General features: G+C 40.4%; 1 long non-coding RNA gene across 1 annotated transcript in view; it reads left to right on the top strand.

Annotated features, from left to right (window-relative positions):
• The window catches only part of LOC134740207 (uncharacterized), a 68,625-nt gene extending 43,209 nt beyond the window's left edge, over window positions 1-25,416 (top strand). The window contains exons 3-5 of the long non-coding RNA XR_010127506.1: window positions 10,055-10,351; window positions 24,994-25,103; window positions 25,208-25,416. This is a non-coding gene — a long non-coding RNA (uncharacterized LOC134740207). The remainder of the gene's footprint in view (window positions 1-10,054; window positions 10,352-24,993; window positions 25,104-25,207) is intronic.
• The last annotated feature ends 375 nt before the right edge of the window (window positions 25,417-25,791 follow it).

Raw genomic sequence — 25,791 nt, 5'->3', positions numbered from 1 at the left:
AAGAAGACATCTATGCAGCCAAAAGACACATGAAAAAATGCTCATCATCACTGGCCATCAGAGAAATGCAAATCAAAACCACAATGAGATACCATCTCACACCAGTTAGAATGGCAATCATTAAAATACATTTCCATAACTCCTAGTGTCGTGGCTGCAAATGGGCAGACTCAAGCTCTCTGATGCTGCAGTGTGAAATCCGAGAGAGGACATGGGGTCTGAATTTCTCAACATGCAACTTATCAGCCTCTCAGATCTTATTGTTACAGGAAAGGGGTCCCAATCCAGACCCCAAGAGAAGGTTCTTGGATCTCATTCAAGGAAGAATTCAGGGTGAGCCCACAGTACAAAGCAAAAGCAAGTTTATTAAGAAAGCAAAGAGGTGAAGGGACAGCTACTCCATAGACAGAGTAGGACGTTCCTGAAAGTAAGAGGAGCACATCCACCCTAGGTACAATGCTGGTATATATGGGGAGATGTGTTCTGCTGCAAGGGTTTGTGATAAAGGATTGATTTTCTTAATTAATATATTTTGTAAGAATCGATATTATTATATTTAAAGCAAAATTAGGAATGCTTTTGTTTTCCAGATATTGGGATATCGGGACACTCCCAAGTCTGGGTCTGTTTAGTAAACATTATTAATTTGTTCCCTTGACTTCAAACATCTGTAGAGGCTAGGAAGGCTGTACTTTCTGATAATGCAGCCCAGGAAGCAAGTCCCAGCCTCATTTTCCAGCCCCACTCAAAAGGGAGTCACTCTGGTTCAAATGCCTCTGACATTATGTCTTTGGCTGGAGATCCAAGATTTGATGACTTCATTTGACGGCTCCCCTTCAAGGTTCTTCCTTCCATGGGAATCAGGGGTTTGTTAACCCTTTTGGAAAGAGTTCATTTTCCCATTAGTTTTGTCCGTGTTGATTTGCTCAGTCATGGTCATTCTTCAAGACAAAATGATTTCTGGCAACTCTCAGAAATCTACTGGGATCATGAATTTCTTCTGAAACTCCAGTACATTTATGTACATCAAAACTCATAAGTCTCTGTAACTTTCCCTTTAGGAGAAACTCAAGCATTCTCTTCAATTAAAAATAAAAATTTAAATACTGCCCCTGAAAATGTAAGATTAGGGTGCGGGCAGTATTCTTTCTGTGTGATGCTTAGTTACCAGGGGGAGGTAATAAGCCCTTTCTACTGTCACCTTTTGCTCCTTGCTCCTCCTCCAGGGTGAACAACATGAACAATAAAAAGGTTCTCATTGCTAATAATCTCATCCATCAGCTTGCACCTGTATATGCAGGTTAGAGCTTAAGGTGGGATGTTAGGTTGAAGAAGTGATCTTTCTCTTTCTCTGAGGGCTTTTATTACCTTTCACTTTTTAAGTGGGTGAAAGGTTTTCAGTCCTGTAGGAATCTTTTTGAGCTTGCTTCTTTGTTTGTTCCTCTCCATTCTCCTGAGGTGGTCCAGGGAAGAGGTGATTGAGAGCAGGATCTTAATGAAGAAGAGAATCATTCTAATTCTTCAAACTCTTTAGTCTCAGCCTAAGAAACAAGACATTGCTGCGTTCTTTGAAGATGTTTAAAGCCTTTCCTATAGTGATTGCAGGTCTTTGTGGGCAGAAGCAATGGTGTTTACAAGTAACATCTGGGCTGCAAAATACTGCATGTGACAGAACAGGGAGGTTCTTAGTCTTTCTTTATTGGCTGTCACACTGGGACTTTTTTTTTTTTTTTTGAGACAGAGTCTTTCTCTGTTGCTCAGGGTGGAGTGCAGTGGCACAATCTTGGCTCACTGCAACCTCCGCCTCCCGGGTTCAAGCAATTCTCCTGCATCAGTCTCCCAAGTAGCTGGAATTACAGGCATCTGCCACCACACCCGGCTAATTTTTGTATTTTTAGTAGAGATGGGGTTTCACCATGTTGCCCACACTGGTCTCAAACTCCTGACCTCAAGTGATCCGCCCATGTCAGCATCCCAAAGTGTTGGGATTACAGGCGTGAGCCACTGTGCCTGACCCCTGTGACTTTTTTTTTTTTTTGACAGTCTCGCTCTGTCGCCCAGGTTGGGGTGCAGTGGTGCAGTCGCAGCTCGCAGCAACCTCTGCCACCCAGGTTCAAGCAATTCTCCTACCTCAGCCTCCCAAGTAGATGGAATTACAGGCATGTGCCACCACACCCAGCTGATTTTTGTATTTTTAGTAGAGAAGGGGTTTCATCATGTTGGCCAGGCTGGTCTTGAACTCCTGACCGCAAGTGATCTGCCCATGTCAGCTCCCGAAAGTGCTGGGATTACAGGAGTGAGCCATGGTGCCCAGCCCCTGTGATTTTTAACTCAGCTTTTACTGAATGGCATAGGAAAAAACAAACCATTTAACAAACAGCAAGTGCCTGGTCTGAGCTAGGTGGGCTTGTGTTGGCTGCTGGGGGAACAGTGGCAAACAACACAAACTTAGAATTTGACTTTGCATAGCTTATGTCTATTAGGGAAATAGATGTTAAAAGTAATTTCATGGGATGTTAGGGACAATTTAGGATAAGAGGAAGATTTTGGAAGTGAGTGATCTTCGACCTCTGTGAACCATACATGGTATTCAGAAATACTTTTAAAAATCTAAAGTACAAAAACATCAAATGGTTGATGCAACAATGCAGATGAGAAGGAATCCAGGTGGGAGCTGGGGCTGATCACCGGTTCTAATCTTCCTAAATTAAACACGATGTAAGAACACATGTTGGGATCAGGGAAAAATCACCATGGCAATGTGTGATGCCAAAGGATGTGCTTGAAAGAAACCATGCTGCTCTCCTGAAAGAGAAGTGGTTAATACTACAGGTGCTTTGAGAGTTCTCCTTGAAAACATGCCTACTTAGAAATTAAATGTGTTTAGGAGTTCCCATACTTCAAATAGGTAAGGTAGTTCAGTGCTGTTATTCTATCACAACCCAGCTAACGGTGAGGTGAAATGATTTTGTTCTTTTTTAAAGAAAGAAATCGACCAGGCACGGTGGCTCACGCCTGTAATCCCAGCACTTTGGGAGGCCGAGGCAGGTGGATCATGAGGTCAGGAGATCGAGACCATCCTGGCTAACACGGAGAAACCCTGTCTCTACTAAAAATACAAAAACATTAGCCAGACATGGTGGCGGGCACCTGTAGTCCCAGCTACTTGGGAGGCTGAGGCAGGAGAATGGCGTGAACCCGGGAGGTGGAGCTTGCAGTGAGCCAAGATCGTGCCACTGCACTCCAGCCTGGGCGACAGAGCAAGACTCTGTCTCAAAAAGAAAAAAAAAAGAAAGAAAGAAATCATGCCTTATAGAACTTTACAATGAGAAAACGTCTCAGAGATGATCTGTTTCCATTTCTCTCTGAGTGTATCCAACTCTGCTATGCTGTTTCCCTCCACAACCTGTGCTTGATAATAAGATTTCTAATACAAATAATAACAGTACCTAACATGTAAATAGTGCTCTATGTGCCAGGCACTGGGCTGAGCACCTTACATGTCTTATCTTAGCAAATATGCACAAGAAGTCTCTTTTTTATCTTTGTGTTATGGATAAAGTATCAGTTGCAAAGAGTTTCACACCCGCAGGGAAGTGATAGGTGGGCATTTGCCTGATTCCAGAGTCTGATCCACATGACTACCTGATATGTTCTCTCATCTAACTAATTTAATTTTAGTTTTTTTGTTAAACAGTTTCAACAAACGTGATGGGAATTTAACAGAGAGGGGCAACATAGGAATGAAGCTCAATAGGATTATAATACAACTGAGCCCAAAAGGTTGGTTCCAAATTCACCAATAAAGAAGATGGGGCTGGGCGCAGTGGCTCATGCCTGCAATCGCCGCACTTTGGGAGGCTGAGGTGAGCAGATCACTTGAGGTCAGGAGTTTGAGACCAGCCTGGCCAATATGGCAAAACCTCGTCTCTACTAAAAACACAAAAATTAGCCAGGCGTGGTGGTGTGTGCCTGTAATCCCAGCTACTTGGGAGCCTGAGACATGAGAATCGCGTGAACCCAGGAGGCGGAGGTTGCAGTGAGCCGAGATAGCACCACTACACTCCAGCCTGGGCAATAGAGTGAGATTCCGTCTCAAAAAAAAAAAAAAAAAAAAAAAAAAAACCATGGATGAAACATGACAGTCTGACCAGGCACCTCCTGCACTGGCTCCCAGAATGGAGTCTTTACATTTAGCCATAGCTGTAAATGTGTCATTTTACCCCTGGCTGATGAAAGCTTGAGAAAGGGAAAGGAGACTCTCAGAACAGGTGCCTGGAAGAGGAAATAAAAGGGGTCAGAATCACCAATGTCTGCAAGAGGCTTGAGAGTTGGGTGAGAGAGACTTTTAGATGGATCTTGTGTTACATTTAGAGAGGAGGAATCAGGAAGGAACATAATATAACAGTAACAACATGACTAGCTTGGTTTCATCAAGGAGTTTTAAAGATAAGAAATTGTCCTTGTCTTTCGATTTCATTTTAATCTCTGAAAGAGATAATCATGCTGGTACGGCTCATCTCAGTGTGTAATTGGAAAGAAGTCCTGCTGGAGGTCAGTGAAAGAGCTGTTATGGAATGAAATGTGTCACCTGACTCCTCTATGGTCATACGTTGAAGCCCTAACCTCCAGTACCCTAAGATGTGACTATTTGGAAATAGTGTATTTACAGAGGTAATTAGGTTAAAATGAGATTGTTAGGGTGGACTCTAATCCAAAATGACTGGTGTCCTTATGAGAACAGGACATATGGGCACAGACACCTCGAGAGGGAAGACAGCATGAAGATACAGGGAGAAGACAGCCATCCACAAGCCAATGAGAGATGCTTCAGAAGGAACCGACCTTGTTAACACCTTCATCTTGGACTTCCATCCTCCACAATTGTGAGACTATAAACGTCAGCTGTTTAAGCCACCCTGTCTGTAGCACTTTGTTAGGGCAGCCCTGGCCAACTAATACTAATACAACTAATTCTCAGCTTTTTTCCCTTGAATCCTTATTCATGTTTGTTAATCTGCAGCTGAGCTGTCCAATGCGGTAGCCATCAATTACACTATGTAAATTTAAGTTGATTAGTGTTAAGTAAAATTAGAAATTCAGTTGCACTAGTTATATTGGATAGACTCAGTAGCCCCATGTGGCTAATGGCTACTCCACCAGACAGCACAGATTTAGAACATTCCCATCTTCACAGAAAGTAGTACTATTGGATAATGTCACTTAAGGCTAGATTTGATTTACTCTTACAGTGTAACTCAAAGAGGAAGAAGATGCAGAGGCTAGAACCAAATTGAATATGGAGTAAAATTTTAAGAAATGGACTGGGAGGATTATGTGCTAGGTATAGTTTAGCTTACTCCAACAAAAGGAATTGCAAGAAGAGGAGAAAGAGAGAATATGTGCGTGTGTGTGTGTGTGTGTGCACGTGTGTAAGGGGGCTATTCCTTTATGAAGTTGCATGTTACCTTGAAATAAACTTTTTTAAATTGTTTTTTTAGAAACAGGGTCTTGCTCTGTCACTCAGGCCAAAGTTCAGTGGCGCAGTCAGAGCTCCCTGAAGCCTTGAACTCTCGGGCTCAAGTGATCCTTCCACCTCAGCTGCCCAAGTCACAGGGACCACAGGCATGTGCCACCGTGCCCAATTTGAACTGACTTTCTAAGCCTCCATGTCTCTCAGCTCCTGTTCCTGATTATCCATCCTCAAGGTCCTAATTAAATTCTTAGTGTGATTCATTATTTCAGGCGAGTCAATTCCTGCGAATATATTGCAAGGATTTCAACTACATCCCTTAAATATGCAACTAAATCCTAAATTCTAATAACAGGGGAACAGCTGAACCTCCATTTTAAATGAAGAGTGAAAAAATGGATTTGAAAGGGTCAGTGAATTCCCACACAGTGGTTTCCTGGGATAATGCATGTGTGTTCACGCTCTTACGTGAATTCTGGGTCAGGAGGGCAGAAATATTAACCAAATTAGAACAAAATTTGAAGAGTGAATAGAGGGGAAGGAGAGAGTTTCAGGTGGGAATTGTACTGGTGGATTAATTATCTTAGAAAACTCATAACATTTAAGTGAATTTCCTGAAGACTGAAAAAAAGGGAACTTCTCTGTGAGTTCCCAGAAAGGGATTTGAATGAACCTGAGGCTAATATGTGAAGAGGACCCATCTATTACTAAAAATATGCAATAAATTTAACAATTCAAAAAGAACAAGAGAGGCACATGAAAAATGAACACAAGGAATTAACATAAAGAAGTAAGCATGGCTTCTCCCTGATTTGTTAAGAGACCAGGTTGTCTTCTTCCTTAAGAAGAATTTTACCTAGTGACAGGTTAGTGCAATACATAGGTTGGATATGGCCTGTGTGGAAGTGGGAATGTATGGAGGGATTTCAGAAAGGAAGGAGTTCTCCTCACTCACACAATGGGCTCAGCCTACTCTGCATAGGTTTGCAATAGAAGGAGTTCTCAGTGTGTTCAGACTTTGTCCCTCCTAAGATCTTTCTAGCCTTTCCTAACCAGCACCTAATGGCATAGGCCACTGGTTCTAAAATACCAGTGTGTTGATAAATGTTTAATAAGCAGTTCTAGGGGGCAGAAGGACAAGAAGCCTTGATTTGTAGCATTTGCCAATTTCCATTGTGTACATATTCTCACCCTGGCTGACTTCAACTGCCAACATGAGTTCACTGAACACAGCGCTGGGAAGCATATTCCAAAGCCAATTCTCTAGTACTGACTGAGTGTCTTGAAATTTGATTCAGTTCTGACACTGACTTCCTGGAGTTCATGCAAACCCCACAAGTTAAGGGCAGAGTTCTTCACAAGGCTGTCCCCACTTCAGAAGGCAGACGTACATTTCAGATATCCCCAAACCACCTGCACTTCTGCTCAGCTGACTACAAATGTGGAACTTTTCATTCCTTCCCAGGTTTGATAATTTATGAGAATGACTTGCAGAACTGAGGAAAATGCTATACTGATGACTGCTATTTTACTATAGAGAGCAAAAATCAACAGCCAGGTAAACAGGTACAGAGCCCAAAGTCAAGGAAGATCCCAAGCACAGAAGCTTCTGCTCTCATGCAGTTGAAGTGTGCTGCTCTCTCTATATATATAATGTTCACCAGTCAGAAAGCTCCCCTGGTCTTTGGTATCCAGAGTTTTTATATGGGATGTCATTATATAGGCATGATTGATTACATCATTGGCCATTTGATTAAATACAATTTCCAGTTCCTCTCCCCTCACCAGAAGTCATAGGTCTGGCTGAAAGTTCCAACCCTCCAATCACATTTGAGGTCTTTCTGTTTTGCCCCCCACAACTCTCCTACCCCCATATGCTGCCTTGCCCCCCAACCATGTAAGAGCCCACCAGGAGTCACCTTATTAGCATAAACTCAGGTACGGTCTAAAGGTGCTTATTATGAATAACAAAAGACATGCCTGTCACTCAGGAAATTCCAAGGGTTTTTGAAGCTGTGTGTCAGGAACCACGTTAAAGGCCAGATGTATCCTTATTCTATCCCTGTAACAGTGTACACTGTTTGCCCTTGGGAGCTGGTGTGAGTCGGCTCCAGCATGTGCACTTGACTTTGGATTCTCCTGGAAAGGTTTCAAAAACACTGATTTCTGGGTCTCACCCTCAGAGGGTCTGCCTTAATTAGTATGGGGTGCAACCTGGGCCTCACAGTTTTAAAGGCTTGCAGAATATTCCAATGTGCAGCAGATGTGCAGATCTGTACTGCCCTTCCCTTCCCTAGAGCCAAGAAGATGGGCCTCTCTCCACAGTCCCTAGGGTATAAACCCAAAAGATGAAGAAGCGGAATTAACCTTTTTGGTCTTCTGGGAGATAAGGCAGAGTTTAGCGGGATACCCCCAGCACTATTTGGGAACAGCCATCCTGTTCTCCCTATTGCTGTTTCAAGGAGACCAGGCTTGGCCTGTTTACATAATTGTTTTAGTTGGGTATCTCCATGATTCCTTCTTCCAGGTTCTTCAAATATCTACCTATGTGTCACTTATCAATACAACTTCCCTGGTCACCCTTATTTATCTCCATCACATTTGTCACCATGTGACATATTTCTCACACACACACACACACACACACACACTCTGTCTCTCTCTCTCTCTCTCTCTCTCTCTCTCTCTGTTTAAATAGAAAGTGCCTGGAATATGAATAGCAGTGTTCACCAGTGCCTGAGAGAGCAGTGTTATTGCTGTCATTATCATTATCATTTGTATTCTGAAGAATAAGAACCTAGGCTTCCTGGGAGTCAGTTAAGATCTGATTGACATGAGACTTCTGAGTTTGTCATTCTAAGTCAATGGAGCCAATTAAGTCAATAAAGTCAGTTCTCAGGAGGCTTAAAGCATTTGCAAAAGTATGTTACATTCTACAAGACTTTAGCTGGCTTAGTGGGAAGGATACGGTTTTGGGAATGTGATACTAGAAGAGAATTCCTCAGGCACCATTTGTGTGTTCCCCTATACTCCTTCTCTGGGAGGAGAGAGAAGAGTATGTAGAACTGTTTAATTAATTGAGCTAGAAGTTCAAAATTCTTCATCCTAATTAAGAACTCTGAAAACTAGAAGAGTTTAAAGATTGATAATGCTTGCATCTCTCTGAGAAGATAATCAGTTATTGTATTAGTCCATTTCTGTTGCTATAGCAGAATATCACAGACTGGGTAATTTATAAAGAAAATAAATTTATTTCTTTCAGTTCTGAAGGCTGGGAAGTCCAAGGTCAGGCAGCACATTCTGGTGAGGGCTTCAGGCTGCATCATAACATGGCAGAAGGCATCACAGGGCAATAGGTCGTGCAGGAGAGGGAGTCAAACTGTCTTTTATAACAGACTCACTCTGGTGACAACTAACCCAGTCCTGTGATAACCCATTAATCCATGAATAGATTAATCTATTAACCACCTCTTAAAGGCCCTACCACTTCATACTGTTACATTGGGCATTAAGTTTCAACATGACTTTCAGAGGGGACAAACATTCAAACCGTAGCCGTTACGCTTCCCAAATAACAATCCAGGGATGATTCTGAAAATTCTACTGCAGATGTGTTGTTACCATTCATTCATCCATCCATTCATTCATGAATGCCTGCGTCTGTTCAACCAAGGCCTAAAGATGACCTACAAAGACTTTGCCCTCTACTAAGCACTGGTGAGTGAGACCGTGCATTCATGGAGCTTACCATCTAGAAGAGAGCTAGGCATTAGACAAGTAAAGACTTGAAGTATTTAATTAAAAATGTAATTATGCACAAGGAAGAAAGATGGGGTTTTGTAGGATTGCAATTAAGTGACATAACCTAACCTTGGGTTACGGAAGTTTTGCTGAAAAAGTGACATGGTAAGCTGAAATTTGAAAGATGAGTGGAAGTTGGCATTGATTATGGTCTTCCAAAAATTATTAAGCTCGATTATCTAGCTGATGGATAAAAATGTATGTTGTGCATAATAGCACAAAATTTAAGCATGCCCACTACAGAAGGGACAAAGAACACATTTTATTATATTTGTCATTCTGTGAAGCTAGAAGAAAAGAATTGAGTTGAGTAATATTTACCCACTGAACAGATACAGTCATCCCTCAGTATCAGTGGAGAATTGGTTCCAGGACTCCTGTGGACACTAAAATCTGTGGTTGCTCAAATCCCTGAAATAAAATGGTGTGTAGAAAATGCATATAACTTATGCACATCCTCCTGCACATTTTAAATTATCTCTAGATTACTTACAGTACCTGATACAATGTAAATGCTATAGATATGTTGTTATACTGTATTTTATTTGGGTTATTGTTTTATTGTTGTTTTTATTGTTTTTGTGTTTTTGAATATTTTCCACCTACAGTTGGTTGAATCCATGAATGTGGAACCCATGGACACTGAGGGTCAACTGAACACACAGATGATCCCTGACTAATAATGGTTCAACTAAGATTTTTTGACTTTATGATAGTGTGAAAAAGATATGTATTTAGTAGAAAGCATACTTAAAATTTTGAATTCTGATCTTTTTTCAGGGTAGTGGTATGTAGCTGTAGTGGTATGTGCTCTCTCTCAATGCTGAGCTGCAGCTCCCAGTCAGCCACTGGATCATGAGGGTAAAATACAGATACTTGACATCTTCTTAAAGAACATCATGCCTGCTAAGCCATCCAGTTTGGATGCCCCAGTGCCTTCCACCAGCCATTCGCAAAGCCTCCTTAGAAGAGAGAGATTGACGACCCTGTAGCTGCAGTATCCCATCATCCTGCATTTTAGTTCAATGCTTCAAACGTTCTTCAGGCCCAGTGTGCTTTCAGCTGTGTATGTTAATGGTGAGTACCCAGGTGATCATATTTTTTCAGTTTCACTACAGCGTTTAATAAATAACATGAAATATTCAATACTTTATTATAAAAATAGGCATTATGTTGGATGATTTTGCTGAAGTGTAGGCTAATGCAAATGTTCCAAGTACATTTAAGGTAAGTTAGGTTAAGCTATGATATTTGATAGGTTAGGCGTATTAAGTGCATTTTCAAGTGATGATATTTTCAACTTCAAATGGGTTTATTCGGACATAGCCTGTCTTTGTCCATTTGTATTGCTATAAACTAATATCTGATGCTGGGCAATTTATAAAGAATAGAGGTTTATTTTGGCTCATGGCTCTGCAGTATGTACAGGAAGCATGGCACCAGCATCTGCTCCTGGTGAAGCCTCAGGAAGCTTCCAATTATAGCAGAAGGTAAACAGGGAGCCAGCATATCACACGGTTAGAGGGGGAGCCAGAGAGGGAAGAGGAGGTGCCAGGCTCTTTTTAACAGTCAGCTCTCACATTAACTAACACAGTGAGAACTTACTCATTAGCATGAGGATGCCACTGAGAGGTGAAGCTGTCTAGGATTCTGGGTTGGATGGGGACTTGGAGAACTTTTGTGTCTAGCTAAAGGATTGTAAATGCACCAATCAGCGCTCTGTGTCTAGCTAAAGGATTGTAAACATACCAATCAGCACTCTATAAAATGGACCAATTGGCACTCTGTAAAATGGACCAATCAGCTGGATGTGGGCAGGGCCAAATAAGAGAATAAAGGCTGGCCACCTGAGCCAACAGGGGCAACACACTGGGGTCCCATTCCATGCTGTGGAAGCTTTGTTCTTTTGCTCTTCACAATAAATCTTGCTGCTGCTCACTCTTTGGGTCCGCACCACCTTTAAGAGCTGTAACACTCACTGTGAAGGTCTGCGGCTTCAATCCTGAAGTCAGCAAGACCACGAACCCACCGGGAGGAGTAAACCACTCCAGACGCCACCTTTAAGAGCTGTAACACTGGCTGTGAAGGTCTGCAGCTTCACTCCTGAAGTCAGCCAGAGCGAGACCACGAACCCACCGGAAGGAATAAACTCCGGACACATCTGAACATCTGAAGGAACAAACTCTGGCCACACCATCTTTAAGAACTGTAATACTCACTGCGAGGGTCTGCAGCTTCCTTCTTGAAGTTACCGAGACCAAGAACCCACCGGAAGGAAACAATCCCGGACACAGCACCATGAGGGATCCACCTATGACAGAAACATCTCTTACCAGGTCCCACCTCCAACATTGGGAATCACATTTCAACATGAGATTTGGAGAGGACAAACTATCCAAACCATCTCGAAGTCCCATGGTGAGTGGAGGAACATCTGAACTGAGACTTGCTATGGAATTCAAATAGGTTTCCACATTTTTACCTGAAAGAGGTATTAAAATAGAAATGTTACTGGCAATTTTGATTTTTTAAAAATTACATGGATGTCTTTATTATCTTTAATTGATAGTTCAGCGGTAGTTTCTTTGTTGATACAAATTTAGGATATAGTGTGTCTCTCAAATTTTGGAAAAATACACAAGAAAAAGCAGCATAGACATGAGACAGGAAAAGACAATTTTCTCTCAGTAACCTCAGACACAGGTGAGGTATGGCAAAGGATACTATAATGGGCTTGAAAGTTTCACGATTCAATAGAGTTTCACCTAATAAAGCATGATTTGATCTGAACACTACAGGGGCTGGGGTAGAGAAGAGCACCAGGCAGACCCAGCATAAGAGGGAAGAGAAAGACTCTTCAGCGTGAAGAGCCTGAGGGTGCAAAGTATGCTTTTGTAGCAATGGTCAGTGCATGGCTCTGTCTATTACAAATCTATTTTAATGTTCATAGATTCTGCATTTTTAAAAAAGAAAAATACGCTGGTTGCTCAGACACAAGTGAACAAAGATGCAGATCAGCTATTTAATCTAAGTAGGTTGACACACGGCAGGTGAGATTTAATTTTGACAATTTCTACTTTGCAAACTATTGTTGCAAGGGAGTGAAGAAGAGGAAAAATGGAGAAAGCACTTCACGGATGAAAGGGGATGCAGTCAGAGTCTATAAAAGGGGTCCCAGAGCCATGGAGCTACCTTCTGTAAAAATGCTTCACGACTGGGTGCGGTGGCTCATTCCTGCAATCCCAGCACTTTGGGAGGCTGAGGCGGGTGGATCACGAGGTCAAGAGATCGAGACCATCCTGGCCAACATGGTGAAACCCGATCTCTACTAAAAATACAAAAATTAGCCAGGTATGGTGGTGGGCACCTATAGTCCCAGCTACTCAGGAGTCTGAGGCAGGAGAATCACTTGAACCTGGGAGGTGGAGGTTGCAGTGAGCCGAGATTGCACCACTGCACTCCAGCCTGGCGACACAGCAAGACTCTGTCTCAAAAAAAAAAAAAAAAAAAACCTTCACAATGGAGGAAGCACTGGGATAGCTGAGGAATGCATGAGAGACAACTATTGTTTCTCAACCGTAGCAAAGAGAAAAATATTGAGTTTAGAGTGTAAGCATCTGTAGAAGATCAAGCAAGGGAATAAATGCAATGGCATCATTCAACTTTAGGAACTCTGAGGATAGTTGACCAATTTCTGATTTTTTTTTTTTTTTTTGAGACAGAGTCTCACTCTGTTGCCCAGGCTGGGGTGCAATGGTGCAATCTTGCCTCACTGCAACCTCTGCTTCCCGGGTTCAAGCAATTCACCTGCCTCAGCCTCCAGAGTAGCTGGGATTACAGGCATGCACCACCACACCCAGCTAATTTTTGTTGTTGTTGTATTTTCAGTAGAGATGGGGTTTCACCATATTGGCCAGGCTGGTATTGAACTCCTCACCTCAGGTGATCCACCCACCTCAGCCTCCCAAAGGGCTAACATTACAGGTGTGAGCCACCAAGCCCAGCCCCATTTGATTTTATAAGCAAAATTATATCTAGTTCTAAATTATTCCAGACTAATGGGTATTTACCATATCCTTGCATGCCAGCATATAAAATGTGCTTAGCGAGACAGAAAGTGGTTAATAATTCTTCCAACCTTGATGCAAAGATGGTGAGGACAGGGTTAAGAATAACTAACATTTATATGGGACTTACCATGTGCCAGGCATGGTTTTGAGTGTTTTATGTGAATTTACTTACACCATATTCTTTTTTTTTTTTTTTTTTTTTTGACAGTGTCTCACTCTGTTGCCCAGGCTGGAGTGCAATGGCTTGATCATGGCTCACTGCAGCCTTCACCTTTGGGGCTCAAACAATCCTCCTGGCTCAGCCTCCCACATAGCTGGGACCACAGGCATGCACCACCACACTTGGTTAATTTTTAATTTGTTTTGTAGAGACAAGGTCTCACTTTGTTGCCCAGGCTGGTCTTGAACGTCTGAGCTCAAGCCATTCTCCCATCTCAGCCTCCTGAAGTGCTCGGATTACAGGTGTGAGCCACTGCACAGCCACCACTTTCTAATATTAAAAGGGATGGATTGCGATTTTCCCTATTTTATGTTTGCCCAAATTGATAAATTAAAAGGCTATCTTTTCCTCAAGGTCAGAGAGCCTAGTGGCAGAGCTAGGATAAACCTGAGCAATCTGGCTCGAGTTTAATTCTTTTTTTTTTTTTTTTTTTTTTTTTTTTTTTTTTTTTTTTTTGAGATAGAGTCTTGCTCTTGTTTCCCAGGCTGGGGTGCAGTGGCGTGATCCTGGCTCACTGCAACCTCCACCTCCCAGGTTCAAGCAATTCTCGTGGCTCAGCTTCCCAAGTAGCTGGGACTATAGGTGCCCGTCACCATGCCTGGCTAACTTTTTGTATTTTTAGTAGAGATGGGTTTTCACCATGTTGGCCAGGCTGGTCTCGAACTCCTGGCCTCAGATAATCTGCCTGCCACGGCCTCCTAAGGTACTGGGACTACAGGCATGAGCCACCACGGCTGGCCCAGAGTCCAATTCTTAACCATCATGCCATGTTGTCTCCTTCTGATACAGCAGAGCCCATTCTTCCATATTGGTAACATTTTCCTTAGAATATCAATGGACAGGTCTATCTGAACAGTGACTCAAGTGCAAAAACTGGAGCTTCTTCCACACTTTAGCACATTACAATGCCAGTGAAAACAGGCATCTATTCCTGTACCCTTAAGTATCTCACATGTTTTTATAGAATTGGGTTGACAACTTGGAACCATTCTAAATTCTGAACATTCTAGAACATTCCAATTCTGCATTATGTGTCATCCAGCAGATGAGGAAAGAAAATAAAAAGCTTTAGGATGATAAATTCCTTTATTATCTTGTCCCTTCACTTCTATCTTCTGACCTAACTTCTAGGAACAACTCTCCTCTTGTACCGTATGCAATAGTTCTACTTAAAGACTGTTCCGTGAAGGGAACAAGCTCTCATGACTCTCCATGCCTTCACCAATGTGCTAATTGCTGAACAAATTCACTAGTTTTTTTGGAGAATATAAATTACTGTGGTCAGTAATCAAAAGCCAATGGACAGTGTTTATCTTAAGTGGCTGTATTACCAATCATGCTTTATTTTTATTCTCCTTCCTTCCTTCCATAGGGGAGGAAAGACTTTTTCTCTCTCCTATTAAGTTCTGTGGCTGGTCCTGAGAATTAAATAGACAAAAGACAGGTTAATAGGAGGAAAAGCATACAGATGTTATTTGATACTAATGTGTTTATGTGTATATGGGGCCTTTCATATGTAAGAAATTAGAATTCAAAGAGGTGAAAAGGCCCAAGAACCTATATATCATTCGACAGATAATAATAAATTGTGGAGACATGGACAGTCAAGGGGAAAGGGGTTTGGGGAGGCAAACCATGGGACAGTGACTAAGAAATACATAGGGAAAATTAATGGAAGGCAAATACAATTTTAGTAGGCTTGTTTGTATGGATTCATCTCAGCTTCGACTCCCCATCTCTGACAACAAAAATTCTCTCCTCTTTTTGGCACCTGGAGGGTACTTTTCTTACAGAAAATTTATGCCCCACTTTTATATACATAGAAAGTGGGGAGACAGCTCTTCCTGGATCTGCTATTTCTCAATCATCTTCAGCTCAAAATAATCTTCCTGGATCTGCTGTTTCTTGATCATCTACAGCTCAAAATAATCAATATCACAAAATAATATATTTTGGGGTGGCATACTATGATCCCTTTCACGTGTTTTCTTCTCATCTTTTTCTGCCTTTCTTTCATCTTTTTTCTCTTTTTTCTATTTTTTGTAGCCTCTGGTTGTTTTTACATCACATTTTAACTAAATAAAACTGCTTCTTCTTATTGTTTTTGCAGCAAGTATTCATCACATTTATAACTAAATAAGACAATAAAATGATTTCCATTTTGAAGAAAAAAGTGCTTCAGAATACACACAATGATACCTTAAAACTGAACCACAATTTCTACCTGTTTCTCTTCCAATTGTTTGTTGAGGTTTCTGATGAGAATTGCTGGGTTGGCTTGGCAGAGAGACAGATCCTCAAGCATCTATTTCTGTTTTCTGCCTCTGTTTTGGCTCAAATTCTGGGTCTACCAGTAGTCTAAATGACCTCCACTTCCTCACTTTGACTCTACATATGTTTGACTGGCTGTGTTTGAGCCTGCCATACAAACAGAGGTGTGCAGTTCTCTTTAAACACTGTTGTTCCATATATTTTCTTTCATATGATATTGAGTTAGACTCAGCAACCACCCCAATTATTCTGCCAGTTTTTCTTTATTATGCCTGACAACTACTTGGTGAGAGAATGGATTTTTCTTTGTGAAGTCAGCACACAGCCGCCGGTTGATTCTCTGAGAGAACAAGATATTTCACGAGTAACTGGATAAATGGGCCAACCTGACGGGACAGCAGGCCCTTGCCACCAACAATGCAAGAGAGCCCCTGTCAAGAGACCATGGCATTCCTCCCGTTTGGGAACTGATGACAGGATGGCTACAGTAAGCTGCAGCCAGATATTCTGCTAAGGAAACAAACAAGCAGAGAGAAGAATATTTTGTATGCTTCCCATGTGTTCAGCTCTATCAGGCAGTCTCTCACACTTTATCTAATACCTCTTCTCTGCTCTTCTTTTTAAGATTTGAAGACATAAAATTATTTAAGACATAAAATTATCTTAAATTTTTACATGCAGAAAATTTATATATAAGGAACTAAAAAAATTAATCTGTTTAAAAGTTATACAGTGAGCAAGTGAGAAGCCAGATTTCAAAGAGAAACCAAACCTCCTGGAAACTTTGAAGGCCGACAGCATGGAGGTGGTTTGAGTGGACCCCAAACAGATGTGAACTGCCTCCTGACACTGGCACAGTAAATGACTGGTTGTGGTGTACTGAGATAAACACTTTTAATTATTTTAAATATGAAGTAAAATCTAGAAAAAAATGTCCAGCAGAAAAAAAAAAAAAAAAACCCAGCTCTTCTGGTTGTCATGGAGATAAGCCACTTAGCACTGCAAAGCCTTCCATGGGGAAGCAACGGCAATGGAGATTTCCAACTCCCAAGAACCGCATTCAAGGAGAGTTTTGACTTCCACTTGTCTTCCGAGGTCTGTTGTCTCTGAAAAAAAAATTTCTTGGGGAGGTAGATATTTACACTCATTTCCTGGGATAGAAAATCTGAGTAGCACATGCATATCCACAGAGCTTTGTTTCAGGACCCATAATGGAAACAAGTTTCCATTTCCTGTGAGATGTGTACATAGTGTGTGTGTGTGTGTGTGTGTGTGTTTGTGTGTGTGTATGTGTGTGTGTTAGAGAGAGAGAGCACCAATGAGCTCTCTAGAAACCATCGGAAGTGCCAGCTTGTAGAAATAAACATAAAACCCAGGCAAAGGACGAAAGAGAAAAAATTAGTTTGTCTCTAAAAGGAAACAGCCTTTAGATAGGAATGCATTTCAATCAGAAGAAACATGAAACTCTCATTTGTGGCTATACCATCTGCCCCACTTGTGAGGCACTGGCTAATTGTTGAGACACTGCTATTGAAAATTGTGCAGGTTCACAGACTCTTAGGCAGCTGCTGTTTAGGGAAGTGTGGGGGCTGAGGCCTGCCCTGGACTTCCGTTCTGGGAACTGGGGCTTCTCAGGAGAGTGGGCTTAGGGTAGCTGCGGCATGGAGGGTCCACAAATTTCAGAAAATAGTGCCAGAGTAAAGTTACACTGGAGAAGGAGAGGTGGTCATACTACGGCATTCATTGCAAGGATGGAGACAAGGAGGTGAAGGCAGGCAAAGGCCCAGGTGCCAACTAATAGAGACAAGAGTACAGAGAAGACATGAGGGAGGACGGAAAGAAGACAGAGTGGCTGAGGTTCCCTTCTGTGCTGAAGTTTTCAACGCAGTGCCTAAGCCTTAGCCCTTGGGTGGTGGGGAACAAGTCAAGCACACCGGGGGAATTAGAGAACACCCACGCCTCCTTCTCTAGATGTGGAGGCAGGGAGTCAGGGAGGGCAGATGGTTCATGTGGTTGCACACAGGAAATGAGAGAATGGAAACCACAAGTCGAGGGGCTTGCTGTCTTCTTGTCTGTTTGGATAAAAATAGCTACTGACTCAGTAGACAGTTTTCAACCTACCTTCAAGGCTCCCTGCTATTGTTTTTTATTTCATTTTTTAATTTAAATTAGTTGATGATAGAAAAAGGCGAGTGATTTAAGAAGATCATATACTTCCTTTAAGTCAAGGAACCATCATTGACACACCTAGCATTGTTGCATGTGTGTTCGTTGAAAATTCATCCATGAACTAACCATCATGATTAGGTAGTGGTGATGGACAACTAAAATGATGGTAACTAAGTTAATGTACACTCCATATGTTATGCATTTCCAATGTTTTTGATAAAGTAAGGAAATGGATAAGAGGGATACATTTTCAAGTTTGATAATGAAATAGATGTGCAGAAATGACAGTGGGACATATGTGGTTTTCAGAAGGAAAACGTTCTTGAAAAAAGAGCTTCTACATGATGGTCAAATGACAGGAAAGAAGCTACATGCAGATGAGAAGAACTAGCACAAAAGGGAGTGTGAGAAGATGGGATGGTGGAAGCAGAGGTTGCATCAAACACTTGGAAGAGATCTTCTTATGAATATGACTATATCCATCAGTGCTTTCTCCTTCTTCTCCTGAAGAAGCAAGCAGACAAACAAAAAACTAGAAGAATAGCTAAGTCCTGCAAATTCAACTGTCCATGAAATTTAGAAATCAGATGATATGCTGACTTCAAAATACCTGTAGGGATTTTCAAAAGCTCCAAATAAGGCAGAAGCAGATGGGAGGAAGAGCAGTAGGGAAGAGTAGGAAAAATCAGAAGCTCAGAGAGTAATGAGTGGAATCATAAGAAGGAAAATTCAGGAAGATCCATAAAAATGCAAGTATTGATTGTCAGGTAGTGCAAGAGCTATATTTCTCATTTGCAACAGTGGATATCTTGTGCCAGGACAAGGAAAGCTGGTGGCAGAAGTCACAATGGCCCCAGAAATGGAAATCCAGTCTCACACAGATGAGCAATGTTCACAGTGAGCATTCTGTTTATGTGGCAGTGAAGGAATAAGCCCTTTGCTGTGACGCCAGGACTGCCCTGCTTTGTCCTTGCCTGTAGGACTAGTCTGCCAACAGCTGGGTCATAAAAAAACCAAGTTTTCAATGACAAACAGTAAGAAAATTTATTGTGAATAAATATGTGGAAAAGATCTGCAAAGCTTTCCAACTGATACGGATTATTCTCCTAAAAACAGTGCCACTGAGCAAAGATGAACTGCGACCAAACATTTTGCCATGATTTTAAGGAGCATAAATGAAGCAATTGCTTCTAAGAAGGAATGCCACAAAGTGGAAATGTAATAATTCCAGGAGAATGCTGAGAGACAACTGCAGGTTATAAGACAGCAGTGAGGAGAACTCAGAAAATAAATAGAAGAAAAAGCAAAACCATCATAGAAACGAAAAGGAAATCCAGTGGTCACGAGAGAATCGACGGTGTGATAAAAAGACAAACGGTCCTGAAGGATAGAAATGAGAAAAATAAAATAAAGTAATATAGTAACACATAGTGAAAAAGCCCAAGGAAGAAAATGATAGATGTAAAATAAATGCCACTGGAATTTTCTTTTCTTCTCTTTTTTTTTCTTTCTTTCTTTCTTTCTCTCTCTTTCTCTTTCTTTCTTTCTCTCTTTCTCTCTTTCTCTCTTTCTCTCTTTCTTCTTTCCTTCCTTCCTTTCTTTCTTTCTTTTTTTTGAGACACAGTCTCTCTCTGTCACCCAGGCTGGAGTGCAGTGGCGCCATCTCAGCTCACTACAACCTCTGCCCCTTGGGTTCAAGTGATTCTCCTGACTCTGCCTCCTAAGTAACTTGGATTACAGGTACATGCCACCACACCTGGCTAATTTTTGTATTTTTAGTAGAGATGGGGTTTCGCCATGTTGACTAGGCTGGTCTCAAACTCCTGACTTCAAGTGATCCACCCTCCTTAGCCTCCCAAAGTGCTGGATTACAGGTGTGAGCCACTGCCCCCAGCCAGAATTTTCAAAGATGAATGAAATAGAACAAATAGGCAAGGCATAAATTAAATAAAATGAAACAAATCTGCATGCTGAACAGGCATACTATGGAGCCAGAAAATACTCACCGCAAATTGTCAGCATCAAAATATAATTTTGTGAAATTGTTGAACTAGAAAAATGAAAGGAGACATCTTTGGGAAGCCAGGTAAAAATACTGTCACTAAAACAAGGGAACAAATAGGGCTGGCTTTAGATGTTTCCAGAGCAACATGTAGACCGAGAAACAATGCTTATAAGACATAGATGAAAATAAATTGTGGGCCAAGGATTTTCATGAGGCCAAGCTCTCCTTATAGTATAACCAATGCCAAAAAAGAGTTTTGATCTGCAAACCTCAGATTATATTTTTCCTATAAGCCCATGTTGGGGTAACTGCTGAAGAATGAGGTTTCTTCAACTAAGAGATGACTGAGAAACTGAGAAAAGTATAGCAAAAGACTAATAGTACTGCATGAATATGTTCAACTGTACAAATAAGACAGAAATGGTGGGGGATCAGTGAGGCAGGATAAAATACAAATAGTATATGCCCAAACAAGGTATAAACGCTATGAGTGATAAACGTAGGAGAGGAAGAGGGAAAGAGTATGAGTAGATAGGTTTGCTAATTGCTTCATCTATAAAGCTAGATATCAAAGGTATCATTTAAAATTCACAAACCAGGAAACAGAAGCAGTAGCATATTTCATACTACATAGTTAAGTACCAAGAAAGGTAATATTATTAAATGAAATTGGGTCATGGAGAGTAGGGAGGAGGAGATAATAGCTATGAACTAAAGAGAGTGCTGGTGATAATGCATAAATTTGCAATTATAAGGGTAACCAACCATTAAACAAAAATATTTTTTAACTCTGTGATGAAAGTACTATTCATGGAGTGCATAGTAAAAGACCTTTAAGATATCATGAACACATAAACGTAAAAGGTAGAACTAAAGCTTGACATATCTATCACATTAACAAGTTAAATGAGTTTAACTTATCTATTAATACAAACGGATTTCAGGTTGAATCAAAACCAAACACAACTCGATGCTAAATGAAAGCAGCATTCCTAAAACAGAGCTTCAAAAATCATGGAAATAAAAGTATATAAATATAAAATAACACATAGAGATACGCTAGTCAAATGCAATTGAAAAGAGAATGATCACAAACTTTCATATCAGACAGCATGGAGTTCAGGCCAGAACAAGACGGACAAGGGCACTTTGTAATGCCAACTTGTGTGAGTCATAATGAAAACACATTAGCCCTGCACTAAATATAAAATAACAGCCACAGTCATGAAGCAGGGATTAAAGGAGACACAAGAAATCGAAGCGAACTGGTAGAAGGAAATCTTAATTTATCTGTGTCAGTCATGACAGATCAAGTACAAAAGAAAATATGGATACAGTAGTTCTAAATAACATTACATGATTGATCAATGTGTATCTAACATTTTGTCCTGAAGACACTGAATAAACCCTTTCAAAGTGTCCCCAGTGCTCTCAGTACACATTGTATATCCACATACAGTATACATTGGGTCACAAAGATATCCTAAATAATGCCCCCAAACTACAAAGAGTACAGGCAGTTTTCTCTGATCACAATGCAGTAAGACTAGTAGTTAATGAAATTAGATAACTAAAAGTTCTTTCAACCTTTAAAATATATATATATTTAAAATATTTATATTTATATTTAAAATATTTATATTTATATTTATATTTAAAATATATATATTTTTAAATATTTTAAAACTCTATCTCCTAATCAGTGACATGCTAAAAAAAAAAGCCCCATGTTTTGAGTAATTATTGGATAAAAGGAGAAATACAAATGAAAACTGGAAAATGTCTAGCTACACACCCCCCAATGTGGTTGCCATGAGCCATGTGTGGCTTTTTTTTTTTTTTTTTTTTGACGGAGTCTCACTCTGTCGCCAGGCTGGAGTGCAGTGGCGCAATCTCAGCTCACTGCAACCTCCGCCTCCCAGGTTCAAGCGATTCTCCTGCCTCAGCCTCCCGAGTAGCTGGGACTACACGTGCGCACCACCATGCCCAGCTAATTTTCATATTTTTAGTAGAGACGGGGTTTCACCATGTTGGCCAGGATGGTCTCGATCTCTTGACTTTGTGATCTGCCTGCCTTGGCCTCCCAAAGTGCTGCGATTCCAGGCATGAGCCACCATGCTTGGCCCGTGTGTGGCTATTTAAAATTAAATTTAAAAGTTAAATTAAAAATTAAGTTCCTCAACTCACAAATACCAGCCGCATTTCAAGTTCTCAATACCCACAGATGGCCAATGACATTTCCCTTATCCCAGAAAGTTCTACTGCATAGCACTGATCTAGAACATGACTAGAATAAAAACACGACAGGGGAGGATGTATCCAGCACAGCTAAAGCTGTGCACAATAACCTCCTCATAACAGTAACAAGAACATATGTCAAAAAATGAGGGAAAACAAACACATTTCTATCTTATCCAAAATGTTAGAAAAAGAACTACGACACAAGCCTTGAATGAAGATAAAAGCAGAATTTAATGAGTTAGAAGACAAAGAAACAGTAGCCCTAATAAATAAATCTATAAACGTTTATGAGAAAAACATATAAGCTGAAAAACCTACTTTTTGCAAAGGGTAAACATACAATATAAAATAAAAAAAAGAAATGGAAAAGGGAATATAACCAAAATAACAGAGATGATTAAATGAATGAGACTACTTCCCTGAAATCTCTGGAAGTGATTTGAAAACCTGGAGGAAATAAATAATATTGCAGGAAAAATTTTAAAGTAATTATATTAATACCTAAATGTTATGAAATTTAAGAAAACCAACCTATCAACAAATCTCACTTATGAATAGTGATTCCAAAATCCTAAATAAATGTTAACAAACAGAATTTAGCAACACATTAAAAGAACTATAATCAAGTAGAGCTAAGGCTAGAATTTCAAAGCTGATTCAGTATTAGGAAATCTATATAATTTGTCATCTTAATAGAAAAATCACATCATTATCTACATAGTCTCTCAAAGGCATTTAAAAAATTTTAATAATGTTCTTGATGAAAATAATAAAGTAGAAATACATGAACACTTCAATATAATACTTTATATAATAAATATAAAACTTCTTTAATATAATAAAATATTGGTATCTCAATTCAAAAGCCAGTACTAGAGACATTTCTATTAAATGTCAGGATGAAATCAGGAATGCCCACTAATGTCATTATTATTTAATATTTCACTGTAGAATTATATATAAAATTTGATGAAAAAATTGAGATTTAAAAGTGAAACAGAAAATGTAAAACCATTACTATCTGCAGATGACAATAAAACTAAATATTTGGAAAACTGAAGTCAACTCATTGATCAATTTTAAAAACTATAAGAGAATATACTAAAGGAATAAGGTATAAAATTATTACGCAGAAATCAATAGCTTTCATATATATTAACAGTAGCCCGTTAGAAGATATAATGGAAGCAAAGACCCCATTTACAACAGCAACCCAGAGATAAAATACATGGGAATAAACTCAACACAACATGTGCAAGATTCAGATGAAAAGCATTAAAATGACAAACATCTGCTCTCAGACCCAACAGTTACACTTCTGGCCATTTATCACATAGATGTCCAGGCACATATTGAAAAGATATATTTTGAGATTATTAGTTACAGCACTGTCTGTAATTGCAGACAGGAAATAATCTATTAATAAAGAACTAGTTCATAAAATATGGTATATGATTTACCCAAGTAATGGGCTATCACACAGCTGTAAACCAGAATAAGAGAACTTTCTTTACGTTAATACGGGAAGCTCTCCAACCTATAGTGTTATTTAAAAAAGCAAGAGGTGGAATAGTGTGAACAGAGTTTCCCTTTTTTGTGTTAAAAAGGAAAAAAATACGGATATTTATTTACTTTTATTTGTGTGCCTTCCTACTCTGAAAGGATACATAAAAAATTCATGACAATGGTAACGTGTAGATGAGTAGCAGGCATTTGAAAGAGCCTTTTCACTGTATTCCTTTAAATACATTTTTAATTTTTTAAACTATGTGAATTACCTATTCAAAAATAAATATAAAATATTTAGGAGAAATACACAAAGAGTTTAGAGAATGGTGCATGGCAGCCTAACCTAGGTTGTTTTTTAAAAAAACAAACAAACAAAAAAACATTATTTTTTAACTCAGAATTGGGAGGCAGACCATGCATATTACAGGGTGGAGGCATTTAGAAGTCTGTTGATCTTTGACCCAAGATCCCGTGCAAAGCTTTTTTCGTTTTGTTTTGTTTTGTTTTCTGAGACAGTCTCCCTCTGTTGCTCAGGCTGGAGTGCAGAGGCGCAATCTCGGCTCACTGCAACTTCCGCCTCCCGGGTTCAAGCAATTCTCCTGCCTTAGCCTCCTGAGTAGGTAGGACTACAGTCGCGTGCCACCACACCCGGCTAATTTTCTGTATTTTTAGTAGAGACTGGGTTTCACTGTGTTAGCCAGAATGGTCTCAATCTACTGACCTCGTGATCCGCCTGCTTCAGCCTCCCAAAGTGCTGGGATTACAGGCCTGAGCCACTGTGCCCGGCCTCTTTGTTTTTTTGTTTGTTTTTTTTCTGGAACCTGGCTTTAGGTGAAAAACACTTGCTCTAATTTTCTGGCTTGCTGCAGTCAGCAGAATGCTTCAACAAATGTCCTGGACAGTTGCTGGGTATCCCCATAGAACAGGCTGAGTTTTCCAAGACGTCCCATTAGTTCTTGCTGCCCGCAGAGGCATTCAGAGACAGCAACACTGAATGTGGAAAGACAAACCCAATAGCACTGGTATCAGCTATTTTTCTTGTAAAATACCGTATTTTGATGTGACGTTATTGAACCTTCATGTTTAATGACTTCTGCAACACATCTCTATCCGGCGAAGCCATCTGTATTTGGGCAAATATGCCCACTTTTCTGTTTACTCTGCATACATTATCTTTACTTAAGGTTTAGGGAGAGATATATCTATTTGGACATCTGTTCTTAACTGATTATAGGCAGAGTGAGCAAGTTTCGTCCTTGTGCCTGCATCTGCTGGGAAATGATAAGAGCCCAACATACGTTAGAAACAACAATCGCAGACAAAGAGTACAACTTGTTTTTGAAGGTATGTAAACCTGAAGTTGAAGAGGCTGGGAGTTGCTGCCTTTGTTCCCTCCCATCTTGAGTATTAGTTCTATTTAAAATAACAAATATTCTAACGTGTGCCAGGACAGAGTCGCTTTTTTGCTTTGGAAAGGAAAGTGCACAGCTTGTGTGAACATTCACCGGCTACCCTGGCCCTGCACCCTGCCCCGGCTCCTAAGGCGGATGCCCACGTTACCTCTGCTGTTGCTTTAGAAGGCTGCTGCCACCTATGGGCGTCTGTCAGCATCTGCACAGGTGCGATGTCTCCGAGTCGGGACACATAGGGAGAATACAGGGCACAGAAGGGGAGCGTATGGAAGTCAGGGGACAAACAGCATGAGAGCCATCCTCTAAGCCTGCGACCCAGCTCTTTCCGATGAACCTTTGGGTAAAATAAGATGATCCACTTCAACAGACCCACGGTGGGAAAAGGAGAAACCCCCCAAAAAAATCACAACCCTGCATATCAGTTAGACTCCTGGGGCTCTAACCATACTGACTTTTCAAATGAGAACATTTAAACACCACCTTGTACTTGCCAGCACAGGTCCTGTCTGTCTGTAAGTATATTCCATGATAATATTACAACAAAGAATATATGATTTTTAAATTAGTTCTTTTTTTTCTTTTTTTTTTTTTTTTTTAATTCAGACAGAGACTCACTCTGT

Source organism: Pongo pygmaeus, chromosome 8 (genome assembly GCF_028885625.2).
Source record: "Pongo pygmaeus isolate AG05252 chromosome 8, NHGRI_mPonPyg2-v2.0_pri, whole genome shotgun sequence".
Classification (NCBI taxonomy): domain Eukaryota; kingdom Metazoa; phylum Chordata; class Mammalia; order Primates; family Hominidae; genus Pongo; species Pongo pygmaeus.
The sequence above is the reverse complement of the archived record's forward strand: the minus strand, read 5'-3'. Positions and strand labels throughout refer to the sequence as shown.